The following is a 21,988-nucleotide window of genomic DNA, read 5'->3' as shown; positions in this document are numbered from 1 at the left end:
TTAAAAATCAAGAATTTTTTGGTGTCCCGGGAAGAAAATTCCTGATGCCGGAGTCAGGGATTTTTGTGCCCGGGAGGTGAAATTTTTTTTCCCACCCAAATGTAAAAATGAACACCAAAATGAGATTCGGGGTTGAATTTCTTCCTTAAAAATGGTGTTTATCATAATTTTTAAAAATCAAGATTTTGTTGGGAAGAAAATTCCTGATGCCGGAGTCAGGGATATTTGTGCCCAGGAGGTGAAATTTTTTCCCACCCCCAAATCTAAAAACCGACACCAGAATGAGATTCGGGGTTGAATTTCATTCTCAAAAATGGTGTTTTTCATAGCTTTTAAAAATCAAGATTTATTTCGTGTCCGGGGAAGAAAATTCCTGATGCCGTAGTCAGGGATTTTTGTGCCCAGGAGGTGAAATTTTTTTTCCCACCAAAATGTAAAAACGGACACCAGAATGAGATTCGGGGTTGAATTTCTTCCTTAAAAATGGTGTTTATCATAATTTTTAAAAATCAAGATTTTGTTGGGAAGAAAATTCCTGATGCCGGAGTCAGGGATATTTGTGCCCAGGAGGTGAAATTTTTTTCCACCCAAATGTAAAAACGCACACTAGAATGAGATTCGGGGTTGAATTTCATTCTTAAAAATGGTGTTTTCATAGCTTTTAAAAATTAAGAATTTTTTGGTGTCCGTGGAAGAAAATTCCTGATGCCGAAGGCAAGGCAAGGCAAAGCAAGGCAAGGCAAATTTCAAATTTCAAATTTCAAATTTCAAATTTCAAATTTCAAATTTCAAATTTCAAATTTCTTTAATTTTATTTAATTTAATTTAAAATCCCTCAGTCCAGGCCAGACAATTCAAACAACCAGGTTTTTAAGTCCCGGCGATTTTTGTGCCCTGGAGGTGAAATTTTTTTCCCACCCAAATGTATAAATAGACACCAGAATGAGATTCGGGGTTGAATTTCATTCTTAAAAATGATGTTTTTCATAGCTTTTAAAAATCAAGAATTTTTTGGTGTCCCGGGAAGAAAATTCCTGATGCCGGAGTCAGGGATTTTTGTGCCCAGGAGGTGAAATTTTTCCCCACCCCCAAATCTAAAAACCGACACCAGAATGAGATTCGGGGTTGAATTTCATTCTCAAAAATGGTGTTTTTCATAGCTTTTAAAAATCAAGATTTATTTCGTGTCCGGGGAAGAAAATTCCTGATGCTGGGGTCAGGGATTTTTGTGCCCAGGAGGTGAAATTTTTTTATTGACTCAAATGTCAAAACTGACACCAGAATGAAATTCGAGGTTGAATTTCATTCTCAAAAATGGTGTTTTTCATAGCTTTTAAAAATCAAGAATTTTTTGGTTGTCCGGGGAAGAAAATTCCTGATGCCGGAGTCAGGGACTTTTGAGCCCAGGAGGTGAAATTATTTTCCACCCAAATGTAAAAACGCACACCAGAATGAGATTCGGGGTTGAATTTTATTCTTAAAAATGATGTTTTTCATAGCTTTTAAAAATCAAGAATTTTTTGGTATCCCGGGGAGAAAATTCCTGATGCCGGAGTCAGGCATTTTTGTGCCCAGGAGGTGAAATTTTTCCCACCCCCAAATGTAAACACGCACACCAGAATGAGATTCGGGGTTGAATTTCATTCTCAAAAATGGTGTTTTTCATAGCTTTTAAAAATCAAGATTTATTTCGTGTCCGGGGAAGAAAATTCCTGATGCTGGGGTCAGGGATTTTTGTGCCCAGGAGGTGAAATTTTTTTATTGACTCAAATGTCAAAACTGTCACCAGAATGAAATTCGGGGTTGAATTTCTTCCTTAAAAATGGTGTTTTTCATAGTTTATAAAAATCAATATTGTTTTGGTGTCCGGGGAAGAAAATTCCTGATGCCGGGGTCAGGGATTTTTGTGCCCAGGAGGTGAAAGTTTTTTTTTTACTCAAATCTAAAAACGGACACCAGAATGAGATTCGGGGTTGAATTTCTTCCTTAAAAATGGTGTTTTTCATAGTTTATAAAAATCAAGATTTTTTTGGTGTCCGGGGAAGAAAATTCCTGATGCCGGGGTCAGGGATTTTTGTGCTCAGGAGGTGAAAGTTTTTTTTTTACTCAAATCTAAAAACGGACACCAGAATGAGATTCGGGGTTGAATTTCTTCCTTAAAATTGGTGTTTTTCATAGTTTAAAAAAATCAAGATTTATTTCGTGTCTGGGGAAGAAAATTCCTGATAAAGGTAAAGGGCAGGCTGAACAGAAGGGAGCTGAGCCAAAGACAGAGGCCACAGATATCCCACTGTACAGTAATGGAACAAATCCAATTTCAATTGCCTTAGTAACACTTTTTATACACAGGTAACAAAATAAGCATTTCTCCTGGTTCTTTGGAGCTAAAGAAGCACCGGGGGAAGCCACTGTTGGTATTTATTGATTCCTACTTTCCACAATACAAGAGAATTCAGACCTCTTAACTCTAATCTAGTCAACCGTGTTCTTTTGACCAGAATCACAGGCATGTAGAGTGAGTGTAGTTACTAATTTTAAATTTTAAATTTTAAATTTTACATTTTAAATTTTAAATTTTAAATTTTAAAATTTAAAATTCAAATTTAAAATTTAAAATTTTAAAATTAATTTCAAATTTCAAATTTCAAATTTCAAATTTCTTTAATTTTATTTAATTTAATTTAAAATCCCTCAGTCCAGGCCAGACATTTCAAACAACCAGGTTTTTAAGTCCCGGCGATTTTTGTGCCCTGGAGGTGAAATTTTTTTTCCACCCAAATGTATAAATAGACACCAGAATGAGATTCGGGGTTGAATTTCATTCTTAAAAATGATGTTTTTCATAGCTTTTAAAAATCAAGAATTTTTTGGTGTCCCGGAAAGAAAATTCCTGATGCCGGAGTCAGGGATTTTTGTGCCCAGGAGGTGAAATTTTTCCCCACCCCCAAATCTAAAAACCGACACCAGAATGAGATTCGGGGTTGAATTTCATTCTCAAAAATGGTGTTTTTCATAGCTTTTAAAAATCAAGATTTATTTCGTGTCCGGGGAAGAAAATTCCTGATGCCGGAGTCAGGGATTTTTGTGCCCAGGAGGTGAAATTTTTTTATTGACTCAAATGTCAAAACTGACACCAGAATGAAATTCGGGGTTGAATTTCTTCCTTAAAAATGGTGTTTTTCATAGCTTTTAAAAATCAAGAATTTTTTGGTGTCCCGGGAAGATAATTCCTGATGCCGGAGTCAGGGATTTTTGTGCCCAGGAGGTGAAATTTTTCCCCACAGCCAAATCTAAAAACCGACACCAGAATGAGATTCGGGGTTGAATTTCATTCTCAAAAATGGTGTTTTTCATAGCTTTTAAAAATTAAGAATTTTTTGGTGTCCGGTGAAGAAAATTCCTGATGCCGAAGGCAAGGCAAGGCAAAGCAAGGCAAGGCAAGGCAAATTTCAAATTTCAAATTTCAAATTTCAAATTTCAAATTTCAAATTTCAAATTTCAAATTTCAAATTTCAAATTTCAAATTTCTTTAATTTAATTTAATTTAATTTAAAATCCCTCAGTCCAGGCCAGACAATTCAAACAACCAGGTTTTTAAGTCCCGGCGATTTTTGTGCCCTGGAGGTGAATTTTTTTTTCCACCCAAATGTATAAATAGACACCAGAATGAGATTCGGGGTTGAATTTCATTCTTAAAAATGATGTTTTCATAGCTTTTAAAAATCAAGAATTTTTTGGTGTCCCGGAAAGAAAATTCCTGATGCCGGAGTCAGGGATTTTTGTGCCCAGGAGGTGAAATTTTTCCCCACCCCCAAATCTAAAAACCGACACCAGAATGAGATTCGGGGTTGAATTTCATTCTCAAAAATGGTGTTTTTCATAGCTTTTAAAAATCAAGATTTATTTCGTGTCCGGGGAAGAAAATTCCTGATGCTGGGGTCAGGGATTTTTGTGCCCAGGAGGTGAAATTTTTTTATTGACTCAAATGTCAAAACTGACAACAGAATGAAATTCAGGGTTGAATTTATTCCTTAAAAATGGTGTTTTTCATAGCTTTTAAAAATCAAGAATTTTTTGGTGTCCCGGGAAGATAATTCCTGATGCCGGAGTCAGGGATTTTTGTGCCCAGGAGGTGAAATTTTTTCCCACAGCCAAATCTAAAAACCGACACCAGAATGAGATTCGGGGTTGTATTTCATTCTCAAAAATGGTGTTTTTCATAGCTTTTAAAAATTAAGAATTTTTTGGTGTCCGGTGAAGAAAATTCCTGATGCCGAAGGCAAGGCAAGGCAAAGCAAGGCAAGGCAAGGCAAATTTCAAATTTCAAATTTCAAATTTCAAATTTCAAATTTCAAATTTCAAATTTCAAATTTCAAATTTCAAATTTCAAATTTCAAATTTCAAATTTCAAATTTCAAATTTCAAATTTCAAATTTCAAATTTCAAATTTCAAATTTCAAATTTCAAATTTCTTTAATTTTATTTAATTTAATTTAAAATCCCTCAGTCCAGGCCAGACAATTCAAACAACCAGGTTTTTAAGTCCCGGCGATTTTTGTGCCCTGGAGGTGAAATTTTTTTTCCACCCAAATGTATAAATAGACACCAGAATGAGATTCGGGGTTGAATTTCATTCTTAAAAATGATGTTTTCATAGCTTTTAAAAATCAAGAATTTTTTGGTGTCCCGGGAAGAAAATTCCTGATGCCGGAGTCAGGGATTTTTGTGCCCAGGAGGTGAAATTTTTCCCCACCCCCAAATGTAAAAACGCACACCAGAATGAGATTCGGGGTTGAATTTCATTCTCAAAAATGGTGTTTTTCATAGCTTTTAAAAATCAAGATTTATTTCGTGTCCGGGGAAGAAAATTCCTGATGCTGGGGTCAGGGATTTTTGAGCCCAGGAGGTGAAATTTTTTTATTGACTCAAATGTCAAAACTGTCACCAGAATGAAATTCGGGGTTGAATTTCTTCCTTAAAAATGCTGTTTTTCATAGTTTATAAAAATCAAGATTTTTTTGGTGTCCGGGGAAGAAAATTCCTGATGCCGGGGTCAGGGATTTTTGTGCCCAGGAGGTGAAAGTTTTTTTTTTACTCAAATCTAAAAACGGACACCAGAATGAGATTCGGGGTTGAATTTCTTCCTTAAAAATGGTGTTTTTCATAGTTTAAAAAAATCAAGATTTATTTCGTGTCTGGGGAAGAAAATTCCTGATAAAGGTAAAGGGCAGGCTGAACAGAAGGGAGCTGAGCCAAAGACAGAGGCCACAGATATCCCACTGTACAGTAATGGAACAAATCCAATTTCAATTGCCTTAGTAACACTTTTTATACACAGGTAACAAAATAAGCATTTCTCCTGGTTCTTTGCAGCTAAAGAAGCACCGGGGGAAGCCACTGTTGGTATTTATTGATTCCTACTTTCCACAATACAAGAGAATTCAGACCTCTTAACTCTAATCTAGTCAACCGTGTTCTTTTGACCAGAATCACATTTATGTAGAGTGAGTGTAGTTACTAATTTGAAATTTGAAATTTGAAATTTGAAATTTGAAATTTGAAATTTGAAATTTGAAATTTGAAATTTGAAATTTGAAATTTGAAATTTGAAATTTGAATTTTGAAATTTGAAATTTGAATTTTGAAATTTGAAATTTGAATTTTGAATTTTGAAATTTGAAATTTGAAATTTGAAATTTGAAATTTGAAATTTTAAATTTTAAATTTTAAATTTTAAATTTTAAATTTTAAATTTTAAATTTTAAATTTTAAATTTTAAATTTTAAATTTTAAATTTTAAATTTTAAATTTTAAATTTCAAATTTCAAATTTCAAATTTCAAATTTCAAATTTCAAATTTCAAATTTCAAATTTCAAATTTCAAATTTCAAATTTCAAATTTCAAATTTCAAATTTCAAATTTCAAATTTCAAATTTCATATTTCAAATTTCAAATTTCAAATTTCAAATTTCAAATTTCAAATTTCAAATTTCAAATTTCAAATTTCAAATTTCAAATTTCAAATTTCAAATTTCAAATTTCAAATTTCAAATTTCAAATTTCAAATTTCAAATTTCAAATTTATTTAATTTTATTTAATTTAATTTAAAATCCATCAGTCCAGGCCAGACAATTCAAACAACCAGGTTTTTAAGTCCCGGCGATTTTTGTGCCCTGGAGGTGAATTTTTTTTTCCACCCAAATGTATAAATAGACACCATAATGAGATTCGGGGTTGAATTTCGTCCTTCAAAATGGAGTTTTTCATAGCTTTTAAAAATCAAGAATTTTTTGGTGTCCGGGGAAGAAAATTCCTGATGCCGGAGTCAGGGATTTTTGTGCCCAGGAGGTGAAATTATTTTTTCCACCCAAATGTAAAAACGGACACCAGAATGAGATTCGAGGTTGAATTTCTTCCTTAAAAATGGTGTTTATCATAATTTTTAAAAATCAAGATTTTGTTGGGAAGAAAATTCCTGATGCCGGAGTCAGGGATTTTTGTGCCCAGGAGGTGAAATTTTTTTCCACCCAAATGTCAAAACGCATACTAGAATGAGATTCGGGGTTGAATTTCATTCTTAAAAATGGTGTTTTTCATTGCTTTTAAAAATCAAGATTTTTTTGGTGTCCGGGGAAGAAAATTCCTGATGCCAGGGTCAGGGATTTTTGTGCCCAGGAGGTGAATATTTTTTTTGACCCAAATGTAAAAACGGATGCCAGAATTAGATTTGGGGTTGAATTTCGTCCTTCAAAATTGTGTTTTTCATAGTTTTTAAAAATCGAGATTTTTTTGGTGTCCGGGGAAGATAATTCCTGATGCCGGAGTCAGGGATTTTTGGGCCCAGGAGATGAATTTTTTTTTCTTGACTCAAATGTAAAAGCAGACACCCGAATAGATTCAGTGTTGAATTTTGTCATTAAAAATGGTGTTTTTCATCATTTTTAAAAATCAAGATTTTGTTGGGAAGAAAATGCCTGATGCCGGAGTCAGGGATTTTTGTGCCCAGGAGGTGAAATTTTTTTCCCCACCCAAATCTATGAACGGACGCCGGAATGAGATTCGGGGTTTAATTTCATGCTTAAAAATGGTGTTTTTCATAGCTTTTAAAAATCAAGATTTTTTTGGTGTCCGGGGAAGAAAATTCCTGATGCCGGAGTCAGGGACTTTTGTGCCCAGGAGGTGAAATTTTTTTTCCACCCAAATGTAAAAACGGACACCAGAATGAGATTCGGGGTTGAATTTCATTCTTAAAAATGGTGTTTTCATAGCTTTTAAAAATTAAGAATTTTTTGGTGTCCGGGGAAGAAAATTCCTGATGCCGAAGGCAAGGCAAGGCAAAGCAAGGCAAGGCAAGGCAAATTATAAAATTTCAAATTTCAAATTTCAAATTTCAAATTTCAAATTTCAAATTTCAAATTTCAAATTTCAAATTTCAAATTTCAAATTTCAAATTTTAAATTTCAAGTTTCAAATTTCAAATTCCAAATTTCAAATTTCAAATTTCAAATTTCAAATTTCAAATTTCAAATTTCAAATTTCAAATTTCAAATTTCAAATTTCAAATTTCAAATTTCAAATTTCTTTAATTTTATTTAATTTAATTTAAAATCCCTCAGTGCAGGCCAGACAATTCAAACAACCAGGTTTTTAAGTCCCGGCGATTTTTGTGCCTAAGAGGTGAAAATTTTTTTCCACCCAAATGTATAAATAGACACCATAATGAGATTCGGGGTTGAATTTCGTCCTTAAAAATGGTGTTTATCATAGCTTTTAAAAATCAAGAATTTTTTGGTATCCGGGGAAGAAAATTCCTGATGCCGGAGTCAGGGACTTTTGAGCCCAGGAGGTGAAATTATTTTCCACCCAAATGTAAAAACGCACACCAGAATGAGATTCGGGGTTGAATTTCATTCTTAAAAATGGTGTTTTCATAGCTTTTAAAAATTAAGAATTTTTTGGTGTCCGTGGAAGAAAATTCCTGATGCCGAAGGCAAGGCAAGGCAAAGCAAGGCAAGGCAAATTTCAAATTTCAAATTTCAAATTTCAAATTTCAAATTTCAAATTTCAAATTTCAAATTTCAAATTTCAAATTTCAAATTTCAAATTTCTTTAATTTTATTTAATTTAATTTAAAATCCCTCAGTCCAGGCCAGACAATTCAAACAACCAGGTTTTTAAGTCCCGGCGATTTTTGTGCCGTGGAGGTGAAATTTTTTTTCCACCCAAATGTATAAATAGACACCAGAATGAGATTCGGGGTTGAATTTCGTCCTTCAAAATGGTGTTTTTCATAGCTTTTAAAAATCAAGAATTTTTTGGTGTCCCGGGAAGAAAATTCCTGATGCCGGAGTCAGGGATTTTTGTGCCCGGGAGGTGAAATTTTTTTTCCCACCCAAATGTAAAAATGAACACCAAAATGAGATTCGGGGTTGAATTTCTTCCTTAAAAATGGTGTTTATCATAATTTTTAAAAATCAAGATTTTGTTGGGAAGAAAATTCCTGATGCCGGAGTCAGGGATATTTGTGCCCAGGAGGTGAAATTTTTTCCCACCCCCAAATCTAAAAACCGACACCAGAATGAGATTCGGGGTTGAATTTCATTCTCAAAAATGGTGTTTTTCATAGCTTTTAAAAATCAAGATTTATTTCGTGTCCGGGGAAGAAAATTCCTGATGCCGTAGTCAGGGATTTTTGTGCCCAGGAGGTGAAATTTTTTTTCCCACCAAAATGTAAAAACGGACACCAGAATGAGATTCGGGGTTGAATTTCTTCCTTAAAAATGGTGTTTATCATAATTTTTAAAAATCAAGATTTTGTTGGGAAGAAAATTCCTGATGCCGGAGTCAGGGATATTTGTGCCCAGGAGGTGAAATTTTTTTCCACCCAAATGTAAAAACGCACACTAGAATGAGATTCGGGGTTGAATTTCATTCTTAAAAATGGTGTTTTCATAGCTTTTAAAAATTAAGAATTTTTTGGTGTCCGTGGAAGAAAATTCCTGATGCCGAAGGCAAGGCAAGGCAAAGCAAGGCAAGGCAAATTTCAAATTTCAAATTTCAAATTTCAAATTTCAAATTTCAAATTTCAAATTTCAAATTTCTTTAATTTTATTTAATTTAATTTAAAATCCCTCAGTCCAGGCCAGACAATTCAAACAACCAGGTTTTTAAGTCCCGGCGATTTTTGTGCCCTGGAGGTGAAATTTTTTTCCCACCCAAATGTATAAATAGACACCAGAATGAGATTCGGGGTTGAATTTCATTCTTAAAAATGATGTTTTTCATAGCTTTTAAAAATCAAGAATTTTTTGGTGTCCCGGGAAGAAAATTCCTGATGCCGGAGTCAGGGATTTTTGTGCCCAGGAGGTGAAATTTTTCCCCACCCCCAAATCTAAAAACCGACACCAGAATGAGATTCGGGGTTGAATTTCATTCTCAAAAATGGTGTTTTTCATAGCTTTTAAAAATCAAGATTTATTTCGTGTCCGGGGAAGAAAATTCCTGATGCTGGGGTCAGGGATTTTTGTGCCCAGGAGGTGAAATTTTTTTATTGACTCAAATGTCAAAACTGACACCAGAATGAAATTCGAGGTTGAATTTCATTCTCAAAAATGGTGTTTTTCATAGCTTTTAAAAATCAAGAATTTTTTGGTTGTCCGGGGAAGAAAATTCCTGATGCCGGAGTCAGGGACTTTTGAGCCCAGGAGGTGAAATTATTTTCCACCCAAATGTAAAAACGCACACCAGAATGAGATTCGGGGTTGAATTTTATTCTTAAAAATGATGTTTTTCATAGCTTTTAAAAATCAAGAATTTTTTGGTATCCCGGGGAGAAAATTCCTGATGCCGGAGTCAGGCATTTTTGTTCCCAGGAGGTGAAATTATTTTCCACCCAAATGTAAAAACGCACACCAGAATGAGATTTGGGGTTGAATTTGATTCTTAAAAATCGTGTTTTTCATAGCATTTAAAAGTCAAGATTTTTTTGGTGTGCGGGGAAGAAAATTCTTGATGCCGGGGTTAGGGACTTTTGTGCCCAGGAGGTGAATGTTTTTTTTTACTCAAATCTAAAAACGGACACCAGAATGAGATTCGGGGTTGCTTTTTGTCCTTAAAAATGTCATTTTTCATAGCATTTAAAAAACAAGATTTTTTTGGTGTGCATGGAAGAAAATTCTTGATGCCAGGGTCAGGGATTTTTGTGCCCAGGAGGTGAAATTTTTTCCCCACCCAAATCTAAAAGCGGACACCAGAATGAGATTTGGGGTTGAATTTCAGTCTCAAAAATGGTGTTTTTCCTTGCTTTTAAAAATCAAGATTTTTTTGGTGTCCGGGGAAGAAAATTCCTGATGCCAGGGTCAGGGATTTTTGTGCCCAGGAGGTGAATATTTGTTTTGACCCAAATGTAAAAACGGATGCCAGAATTAGATTTGGGGTTGAATTTCGTCCTTCAAAATGGTGTTTTTCATAATTTTTAAAAATCAAGATTTTGTTGGGAAGAAAATGCCTGATGCCGGAGTCAGTGATTTTTGTGCCCAGGAGGTGAAATTTATTCCCCCACCCAAATCTATAAACGGACGCCGGAATGAGATTCGGGGTTGAATTTCGTGGTTAAAAATGGTGTTTTTCATAGCTTTTAAAAATCAAGAATTTTTTGGTGTCCGGGGAAGAAAATTCCTGATGCCGGAGTCAGGGATTTTTGTGCCCAGGAGGTGAAATTTTTTTTTCCACCCAAATGTAAAAACGGACACCAGAATGAGATTCGGGGTTGAATTTTGTCAGGGACTTTTGTGCCCAGGAGGCGAAATTATTTTCCACCGAAATGTAAAAACGCACACCAGAATGAAATTCGGGGTTGAATTTCATTCTTAAAAATGATGTTTTTAATAGCTTTTAAAAATCAAGAATTTTTTGGTGTCCGAGGAAGAAAATTCCTGATGCCGGAGTCAGGGATTTTTGTGCCCAGGAGGTGAAATTTTTTTTTCCACCCAAATGTAAAAACGGACACGAGAATGAGATTCGGGGTTGAATTTTGTCCTTAAAAATGGTGTTTTTCGTAATTTTTAAAAATCAAGATTTTTTTGGTGTCCAGGGAAGATAATTTTTGTGCCCAGGAGGTGAATATTTTTTTTGACCGAAATGTAAAAACGGATGCCAGAATTAGATTTGGGGTTGAATTTTGTCCTTAAAAATGGTTTTTTTCGTAATTTTTAAAAATCAAGATTTTGTTGGGAAGAAAATTCCTGATGCCGGAGTCAGGGATTTTTGGGCCCAGGAGGTGAATTTTTTTTCCACCCAAATGTAAAAACCCACACTAGAATGAGATTCAGGGTTGAATTTCATTCTTAAAAATGGTGTTTTTCATTGCTTTTAAAAATCAAGATTTTTTTGGTGTCGGGGGAAGAAAATTCCTGATGCCAGGGTCAGGGATTTTTGTGCCCAGGAGGTGAATATTTTTTTTGACCAAAATGTAAAAACGGATGCCAGAATTAGATTTGGGGTTGAATTTCGTCCTTCAAAATGGTGTTTTTCATAGTTTTTAAAAATCAAGATTTTTTTGGTGTCCGGGGAAGATAATTCCTGATGCCGGAGTCAGGGATTTTTGGGCCCAGGAGGTGAATTTTTTTTTTTACTCAAATGTAAAAGCAGAAACCCGAATAGATTCAGTGTTGAATTTTGTCCTTAAAAATGGTGTTTTTCATCATTTTTAAAAATCAAGATTTTGTTGGGAAGAAAATGCCTGATGCCGGAGTCAGGGATTTTTGTGCCCAGGAGGTGAAATTTTTTTATTGACTCAAATGTCAAAACTGACACCAGAATGAAATTCGGGGTTGAATTTCTTCCTTAAAAATGGTGTTTTTCATAGCTTTTAAAAATCAAGAATTTTTTGGTGTCCCAGGAAGATAATTCCTGATGACGGAGTCAGGGATTTTTGTGCCCAGGAGGTGAAATTTTTTCCCACCCCCAAATCTAAAAACCGACACCAGAATGAGATTCGGGGTTGAATTTCATTCTCAAAATGGTGTTTTTCATAGCTTTTAAAAATCAAGAATTTTTTGGTTGTCCGGGGAAGAAAATTCCTGATGCCGGAGTCAGGGACTTTTGAGCCCAGGAGGTGAAATTATTTTCCACCCAAATGTAAAAACGCACACCAGAATGAGATTCGGGGTTGAATTTCATTCTTAAAAATGATGTTTTTCATAGCTTTTAAAAATCAAGAATTTTTTGGTGTCCCGGGGAGAAAATTCCTGATGCCGGAGTCAGGGATTTTTGTGCCCAGGAGGTGAAATTTTTTCCCACCCCCAAATCTAAAAACCGACACCAGAATGAGATTCGGGGTTGAATTTCATTCTCAAAAATGATGTTTTTCATAGCTTTTAAAAATCAAGATTTATTTCGTGTCCGGGGAAGAAAATTCCTGATGCCGTAGTCAGGGATTTTTGTGCCCAGGAGGTGAAATTTTTTTTTCCACCAAAATGTAAAAACGGACACCAGAATGAGATTCGGGGTTGAATTTCTTCCTTAAAAATGGTATTTATCATAATTTTTAAAAATCAAGATTTTGTTGGGAAGAAAATTCCTGATGCCGGAGTCAGGGATATTTGTGCCCAGGAGGTGAAATTTTTTTCCACCCAAATGTAAAAACGCACACTAGAATGAGATTCGGGGTTGAATTTCATTCTTAAAAATGGTGTTTTCATAGCTTTTAAAAATTAAGAATTTTTTGGTGTCCGTGGAAGAAAATTCCTGATGCCGAAGGCAAGGCAAGGCAAAGCAAGGCAAGGCAAGGCAAATTTCAAATTTCAAATTTCAAATTTCAAATTTCAAATTTCAAATTTCAAATTTCAAATTTCAAATTTCAAATTTCAAATTTCAAATTTCAAATTTCAAATTTCAAATTTCAAATTTTAAATTTCAAATTTCAAATTTCAAATTTCAAATTTCAAATTTCAAATTTCAAATTTCAAATTTCAAATTTCAAATTTCAAATTTCAAATTTCAAATTTCAAATTTCAAATTTCAAATTTCAAATTTCAAATTTCAAATTTCAAATTTCAAATTTCAAATTTCAAATTTCAAATTTCAAATTTCAAATTTCAAATTTCAAATTTCAAATTTCAAATTTCAAATTTCAAATTTCAATTTTCAAATTTCAAATTTCAAATTTCAAATTTCAAATTTCAAATTTCAAATTTCAAATTTCAAATTTCAAATTTCAAATTTCAAATTTCTTTAATTTTATTTAATTTAATTTAAAATCCCTCAGTCCAGGCCAGACAATTCAAACAACCAGGTTTTTAAGTCCCGGCGATTTTTGTGCCCTGGAGGTGAAATTTTTTTTCCACCCAAATGTATAAATAGACACCAGAATGAGATTCGGGGTTGAATTTCATTCTTAAAAATGATGTTTTTCATAGCTTTTAAAAATCAAGAATTTTTTGGTGTCCCGGGAAGAAAATTCCTGATGCCGGAGTCAGGGATTTTTGTGCCCAGGAGGTGAAATTTTTCCCCACCCCCAAATCTAAAAACCGACACCAGAATGAGATTCGGGGTTGAATTTCATTCTCAAAAATGGTGTTTTTCATAGCTTTTAAAAATCAAGATTTATTTCGTGTCCGGGGAAGAAAATTCCTGATGCTGGGGTCAGGGATTTTTGTGCCCAGGAGGTGAAATTTTTTTATTGACTCAAATGTCAAAACTGACACCAGAATGAAATTCGAGGTTGAATTTCATTCTCAAAAATGGTGTTTTTCATAGCTTTTAAAAATCAAGAATTTTTTGGTTGTCCGGGGAAGAAAATTCCTGATGCCGGAGTCAGGGACTTTTGAGCCCAGGAGGTGAAATTATTTTCCACCCAAATGTAAAAACGCACACCAGAATGAGATTCGGGGTTGAATTTTATTCTTAAAAATGATGTTTTTCATAGCTTTTAAAAATCAAGAATTTTTTGGTGTCCCGGGGAGAAAATTCCTGATGCCGGAGTCAGGGATTTTTGTGCCCAGGAGGTGAAATTTTTTCCCACCCCCAAATCTAAAAACCGACACCAGAATGAGATTCGGGGTTGAATTTCATTCTCAAAAATGTTGTTTTTCATAGCTTTTAAAAATCAAGATTTATTTCGTGTCCGGGGAAGAAAATTCCTGATGCCGTAGTCAGGGATTTTTGTGCCCAGGAGGTGAAATTTTTTTTTCCACCAAAATGTAAAAACGGACACCAGAATGAGATTCGGGGTTGAATTTCTTCCTTAAAAATGGTGTTTATCATAATTTTTAAAAATCAAGATTTTGTTGGGAAGAAAATTCCTGATGCCGGAGTCAGGGATATTTGTGCCCAGGAGGTGAAATTTTTTTCCCACCCAAATCTAAAAACGGACACCAGAATGAGATTCGGGGTTGAATTTCATTCTCAAAAATGGTGTTTTTCATTGCTTTTAAAAATCAAGATTTTTTTGGTGTCCGGGGAAGAAAATTCCTTATGCCAGGGTCAGGGATTTTTGTGCCCAGGTGGTGAATATTTTTTTTTGACCCAAATGTAAAAACGGACTCCAGAATTAGATTTGGGGTTTAATTTCATCCTTGAAAATGGTGTTTTTCATAGATTTTAAAAATCAAGATTTTTTTGTGTCGGGGGAAGAAAATTCGTGATGCCAGGAATTTTTATGCCCAGCAGGTAAATTGTTTTTTGACCCAAATGTAAAAACGGACACCAGAATAAGATTCTTGGTTGAATTTCATTCTTAAAAATGGTGTTTTTCATAGTTTATAAAAATCAAGATTTATTTCGTGTCCGGGGAAGAAAATTCCTGAAACCGGGGTCAGGGATTTTTGTGCCCAGGAGGTGAAATTATTTTCCACCCAAATATAAATTTAAAATATAAAATATAAAATTTCAAATTTGAAATTTAAAATTTAAAATTTAAAATATAAAATATAAAATTTCAATTTTGAAATTTAAAATTTAAAATTTAAAATTTAAAATTTAAAATTTAAAATTTAGAATTTAAAATTTAAAATTTAAAATTTAAAATATAAAATTTAAAATTTAAAATTTAAAATTTAAAATTTAAAATTTAAAATTTAAAATTTAAAATTTAAAATTTAAAATTTAAAATTTAAAATTTAAAATTTAAAATTTAAAATTTAAAATTTAAAATTTAAAATTTAAAATTTAAAATTTAAAATTTAAAATTTAAAATTTAAAATTTAAAATTTAAAATTTAAAATTTAAAATTTAAAATTTAAAATTTAAAATTTAAAATTTAAAATTTAAAATTTAAAATTTCAAATTTCAAATTTCAAATTTCAAATTTCAAATTTCAAATTTCAAATTTCAAATTTCAAATTTCAAATTTCAAATTTCAAATTTCAAATTTCAAATTTCAAATTTCAAATTTCAAATTTCAAATTTCAAATTTCAAATTTCAAATTTCAAATTTCAAATTTCAAATTTCAAATTTCAAATTTAGAATTTAGAATTTAGAATTTAGAATTTAGAATTTCATATTTAGAATTTCAAATTTCAAATTTCAAATTTCAAATTTCAAATTTCAAATTTCAAATTTCAAATTTCAAATTTCAAATTTCCAATTTCAAATTTCCAATTTCAAATTTGTTTAATTTTATTTAATTTAATTTAAAATCCCTCAGTCCAGGCCAGCCAATTCAAACAACCAGGTTTTTAAGTCCCGGCGATTTTTGTGCCCAGGAGGTGAATTTTTTTTCAACCCAAATGTATAAATAGACACCAGAATGAGATTCGGGGTTGAATTTCATCCTTCAAAATGGTGTTTTTCATAGATTTTAAATTCAAGATTTTTTTGGTGTGCGGGGAAGAAAATTCCTGATGCCGGAGTCAGTGATTTTTGTGCCCAGGAGGTGAATGTTTTTTTTTACTCAAATCTAAAAACGGACACCAGAATGAGATTCGGGGTTGAATTTCATCCTTAAAAATGGTGTTTTCATAGCTTTTAAAAATCAAGGTTTTTTTGGTGTCTGGGTAAGAAAATTCCTTATGCCGATTTTTGTGCCCAGGAGGTGAAAAAAAATTTCTGACTCAAATCTAAAAACGGACACCAGAATGAGATTCGGGGTTGCTTTTTGTCCTTAAAAATGTCATTTTTCATAGCATTTAAAAATCAAGATTTTTTTGGTGTGCGGGGAAGAAAATTCCTGATGCCGGGGTCAGGGATTTTTGTGCCCAGGAGGTGAAAAAGATTTTTTGACACAAATGTAAAAACCGAGCCCAGTATGAGATACGGGGTTGAATTTCATCCTTAGAAATGGTGTTTTTTATACTTTTTAAAAATCAAGCATTTTTTGGTGTCCGGGCAAGTAAATTTCTGATGCCGGGGTAAGGGATTTTTGTGCCCAGGAGGTGAAAAAGATTTTTTGACACAAATGTAAAAACCGAGCCCAGTATGAGATACGGGGTTGAATTTCATCCTTAGAAATGGTGTTTTTTATACTTTTTAAAAATCAAGCATTTTTTGGTGTCCGGGCAAGTAAATTTCTGATTTCGGAGTCAGGGATTTTTGTGCCCAGGAGGTGACATTTTTTTTGACCCAAATGTAAAAACGGACGCCAGAATTACATTCGGGGTTGAATTTCACGCTTAAAAATGGTGTTTTTTATAGTTTTTAAAAATCAAGCATTTTTTGGTGTCCGGAGAAGAAAATTCCTGTTGCCGGGTTCAGGGATTTTTGTGCCCAGCGGGTGAAAATTTTTTTTTGACCCAAATGTAAAAACGGACGCCAGAATTAGATTCAGGGTTGAATTTCACCCTTGAAAATGGTGTTTTCTATAGATTTTAAAAATCAAGGTTTTTTGGTGTCCTGGGAAGAAAATTCCTGATGCCGGGGTGAGGGATTTTTGTGCCCAGGAGGTGAAAAAGATTTTTTGACACAAATGTAAAAACCGAGTCCAGTATGAGATTCGGGGTTGAATTTCATCCTTAGAAATGGTGTTTTTTATACTTTTTAAAAATCAAGCATTTTTTGGTGTCCGGGCAAGTAAATTTCTGATTTCGGAGTCAGGGATTTTTGTGCCCAGGAGGTGACATTTTTTTTGACCCAAATGTAAAAACGGACGCCAGAATTACATTCGGGGTTGAATTTCACACTTAAAAATGGTGTTTTTTATAGTTTTTAAAAATCAAGCATTTTTTGGTGTCCGGAGAAGAAAATTCCTGTTGCCGGGTTCAGGGATTTTTGTGCCCAGCGGGTGAAAATTTTTTTTTGACCCAAATGTAAAAACGGACGCCAGAATTAGATTCAGGGTTGAATTTCACCCTTGAAAATGGTGTTTTCTATAGATTTTAAAAATCAAGGTTTTTTGGTGTCCTGGGAAGAAAATTCCTGATGCCGGGGTGAGGGATTTTTGTGCCCAGGAGGTGAAAAAGATTTTTTGACACAAATGTAAAAACCGAGTCCAGTATGAGATTCGGGGTTGAATTTCATCCTTAGAAATGGTGTTTTTTATACTTTTTAAAAATCAAGCATTTTTTGGTGTCCGGGCAAGTAAATTTCTGATTTCGGAGTCAGGGATTTTTGTGCCCAGGAGGTGACATTTTTTTTGCCCCAAATGTAAAAACGGACGCCAGAATTACATTCGGGGTTGAATTTCACGCTTAAAAATGGTGTTTTTTATAGTTTTTAAAAATCAAGCTATTTTTGGTGTGCGGGGAAGTAAATTTTTGATGCCGGGGTCAGGGATTTTTGTGCCCAGGGGGTGAAATTTTTTTTTTGACCCAAATGTAAAAATGGACACTAGAATTAGTTTCGGGGTTGAATTTCATCCTTAAAAATGGTGCTTTTTATAGTTTTTAAAAATCAAGAATTTTTTTGGTGTCCGGGCAAGAAAATTCCTGATGCCAGAGTCAGGGATTTTTGTGCCCAGGAGGTGAAAAAGATTTTTTGACACAAATGTAAAAACTGAGGCCAGTATGAGATTCGGGGTTGAATTTCATCCTTAAAAATGGTTTTTTTCATAGATTTTAAAAATCAAGAATTTTTTGGTGTCCAGGAAAGAAAATTCCTGATGCCGGGGTCAGGGATTTTTGTGCCCAGGAGGTGAATTTTTTTTTTGACCCAAATGTAAAAATGGACACCAGAATTACATTCGGGGTTGAATTTCACGCTTAAAAATGGTGTTTTTTATAGTTTTTAAAAATCAAGAATTTTTTGGTGTCCGGGAAAGAAAATTACTGATGCCGGGCTCAGGGATTTTTGTGCCCAGGAGGTGATTTTTTTTTTGACCCAAATGTAAAAATGGACACCAGAATTACATTCGGGGTTGAATTTCACGCTTAAAAATGGTGCTTTTTATAGTTTTTAAAAATCAAGAATTTTTTGTTGTCCGGGAAAGAAAATTACTGATGCCGGGGTCAGGGATTTTATTTGCCTAAGAGGTGAACATTTTTTTTTTACTCAAATGTAAAAACGGACGCCAGAATTAGATTTGGGGTTTAATTTCATGCTTAAAAATGGTGTTTTCTATAGATTTTAAAAATCAAGGTTTTTTGGTGTCCGGGGAAGAAAATTCCTGATGCCGGGGTGAGGGATTTTTGTGCCCAGGAGGTGAATTTTTCGTTGTTGACCCAAATGTAAAAACGGATGCCAGAATTACATTCGGGGTTTAATTTCACGCTTAAAAATTGTGTTTTTTATAGTTTTTAAAAATCAAGAATTTTTTGGTCTCCGGGAAAGAAAATTACTGATGCCGGGGTCAGGGATTTTTGTGCCCAGGAGGTGAATTTTTTTTTGACCCAAATGTAAAAATGGACACCAGAATTACATTCGGGGTTGAATTTCACGCTTAAAAATGGTGTTTTTTATAGTTTTTAAAAATCAAGAATTTTTTGTTGTCCGGGAAAGAAAATTACTGATGCCGGGGTCAGGGATTTTATTTGCCTAGGAGGTGAACATTTTTTTTTGACTCAAATGTAAAAACGGACGCCAGAATTAGATTTGGGGTTGAATTTCATTCTCAAAAATGGTGTTTTTCATTAATTTTAAAAATTAAGAATTTTTTGGTGTCCGGGGAAGAAAATTCCTAATGCCGAAGGCAAGGCAAGGCAAGGCAAAGCAAGGCAAGGCAAGGCAAATTTCATATTTCAAATTTCAAATTTCAAATTTCAAATTTCAAATTTCAAATTTCAAATTTCAAATTTCAAATTTCAAATTTCAAATTTCAAATTTCAAATTTCAAATTTCAAATTTCTTTAATTTTATTTAATTTAATTTAAAATCCCAAAGTCCAGGCCAGACAATTCAAAAAACCAGGTTTTTAAGTCCCGGCGATTTTTGTGCCCAGGAGGTGAAATTTTTTTTCCACCCAAATGTATAAATAGACACCAGAATGCGATTCGGGGTTGAATTTCGTCCATCAAAATGGTGTTTTTCATAGATTTTAAATTCAAGATTTTTTTGGTGTGCGGGGAAGAAAATTCCTGATGCCGGAGTCAGGGACTTTTGTGCCCAGGAGGTGAAATTATTTTCCACACAAATGTAAAAACGCACACCAGAATGAAATTCGGGCTTGAATTTCATTCTTAAAAATGATGTTTTTCATAGCTTTTAAAAATCAAGAATTTTTTGGTGTCCGGGGAAGAAAATTCCTGATGTCGGAGTCAGGGATTTTTGTGCCCAGGAGGTGAAATTTTTTTTTCCACCCAAATGTCAAAACGCACACTAGAATGAGATTCGGGGTTGAATTTCATTCTTAAAAATGGTGTTTTACATAGCTTTTAAAAGTTAAGAATTTTTTGGTGTCCGGGGAAGAAAATTCCTAATGCCGAAGGCAAGGCAAGGCAAGGCAAGGCAAAGCAAGGCAAGGCAAGGCAAATTTCAAATTTCAAATTTCAAATTTCAAATTTCAAATTTCAAATTTCAAATTTCAAATTTCAAATTTCAAATTTCAAATTTCAAATTTCAAATTTCAAATTTCAAATTTCAAATTTCAAATTTCAAATTTCAAATTTCAAATTTCAAATTTCAAATTCAAATTATTTCAAATTTCAAATTTCAAATTTCAAATTTCTTTAATTTTATTTAATTTAATTTAAAATCCCTCAGTCCAGGCCAGACAATTCAAACAACCAGGTTTTTAAGTCCCGGCGATTTTTGTGCCCAGGAGGTGAAATTTTTTTTCAACCCAAATGTATAAATAGACACCAGAATGAGATTCGGGGTTGAATTTCGTCCTTCAAAATGGTGTTTTTAATAGATTTTAAATTCAAGATTTTTTTGGTGTGCGGGGAAGAAAATTCCTGATGCCGGAGTCAGGGATTTTTGTGCCCAGGAGGTGAATGTTTTTTTTTACGAAAATCTAAAAACGGACACCAGAATGAGATTCGGGGTTGAATTTCATCCTTAAAAATGGTGTTTTCATAGCTTTTAAAAATCAAGATTTTTTTGGTGTCTGGGTAAGAAAATTCCTAATGCCGAATTTTGTGCCCAGGAGGTGAAAAAAAATTTCTGACTCAAATCTAAAAACGGACACCAGAATGAGATTCGGGGTTGCTTTTTGTCCTTAAAAATGTCATTTTTCATAGCATTTAAAAATCAACATTTTTTTTGTGTGCAGGGAAGAAAATTCCTGATGCCGGGGTCAGGGATTTTTGTGCCCAGGAGGTGAAATTTTTTTCCCACCCAAATCTAAAAACGGACACCAGAATGAGATTCGGGGTTGAATTTCATTCTCAAAAATGGTGTTTTTCATTGCTTTTAAAAATCAAGATTTTTTTGGTGTCCGGGGAAGAAAATTCCTTATGCCAGGGTCAGGGATTTTTGTGCCCAGGTGGTGAATATTTTTTTTTGACCCAAATGTAAAAACGGACTCCAGAATTAGATTTGGGGTTTAATTTCATCCTTGAAAATGGTGTTTTTCATAGATTTTAAAAATCAAGATTTTTTTGTGTCGGGGGAAGAAAATTCGTGATGCCAGGAATTTTTATGCCCAGCAGGTAAATTGTTTTTTGACCCAAATGTAAAAACGGACACCAGAATAAGATTCTTGTTTGAATTTCATTCTTAAAAATGGTGTTTTTCATAGTTTATAAAAATCAAGATTTATTTCGTGTCCGGGGAAGAAAATTCCTGAAACCGGGGTCAGGGATTTTTGTGCCCAGGAGGTGAAATTATTTTCCACCCAAATATAAATTTAAAATATAAAATATAAAATTTCAAATTTGAAATTTAAAATTTAAAATTTAAAATATAAAATATAAAATTTAAAATTTAAAATTTAAAATTTAAAATTTAAAATTTAAAATTTAAAATTTAAAATTTAAAATTTAAAATTTAAAATTTAAAATTTAAAATTTAAAATTTAAAATTTAAAATTTAAAATTTAAAATTTAAAATTTAAAATTTAAAATTTAAAATTTAAAATTTAAAATTTAAAATTTAAAATTTAAAATTTAAAATTTAAAATTTAAAATTTAAAATTTAAAATTTAAAATTTAAAATTTAAAATTTCAAATTTCAAATTTCAAATTTCAAATTTCAAATTTCAAATTTCAAATTTAGAATTTAGAATTTAGAATTTAGAATTTAGAATTTAGAATTTAGAATTTAGAATTTCATATTTAGAATTTCAAATTTCAAATTTCAAATTTCAAATTTCAAATTTCAAATTTCAAATTTCAAATTTCAAATTTCAAATTTCAAATTTCAAATTATTTCCAATTTCAAATTTCCAATTTCAAATTTCTTTAATTTTATTTAATTTAATTTAAAATCCCTCAGTCCAGGCCAGCCAATTCAAACAACCAGGTTTTTAAGTCCCGGCGATTTTTGTGCCCAGGAGGTGAATTTTTTTTCAACCCAAATGTATAAATAGACACCAGAATGAGATTCGGGGTTGAATTTCATCCTTCAAAATGGTGTTTTTCATAGATTTTAAATTCAAGATTTTTTTGGTGTGCGGGGAAGAAAATTCCTGATGCCGGAGTCAGTGATTTTTGTGCCCAGGAGGTGAATGTTTTTT

This window comes from Vipera ursinii (assembly GCF_947247035.1).
Source record: "Vipera ursinii genome assembly, chromosome: 2".
Taxonomy (NCBI): Eukaryota; Metazoa; Chordata; class Lepidosauria; order Squamata; family Viperidae; genus Vipera; species Vipera ursinii.
Note: the sequence above shows the minus strand (reverse complement) of the source record.